This window comes from Sinocyclocheilus anshuiensis, unplaced genomic scaffold, assembly GCF_001515605.1.
Source record: "Sinocyclocheilus anshuiensis isolate Anshui unplaced genomic scaffold, SAMN03320099.WGS_v1.1 scaffold18, whole genome shotgun sequence".
NCBI lineage: Eukaryota > Metazoa > Chordata > Actinopteri > Cypriniformes > Cyprinidae > Sinocyclocheilus > Sinocyclocheilus anshuiensis.
In genome coordinates this window covers 409,249-409,506 of record NW_015546047.1, presented here as the reverse complement: position 1 = coordinate 409,506, position 258 = coordinate 409,249, and positions in this window count along the sequence as shown.

Sequence of the window (258 nt, the reverse complement as noted above, 5' to 3'; positions counted from 1 at the left end):
AAAGCGTATAAATCATACAGAATGAGTTTTTTTTTTTTTTTTTTGGAGAATGTAAAAATGCAGAATGTTTTCTGTAAGGGGTAGGTTTAGGTGTAGGGTGAAAGAAAATACGGTTTCTACAGTAAAAAAAAACACAAAAAAACATTACACCTATGGAGAGTCCCCACAAGGATAGCAAAGCTGTGTGTGTGTGTGTGTACCTGGTATTTATCACGTTATGGGGACCAAATGTCCCCACAAGGATAGTAATACTAGTAC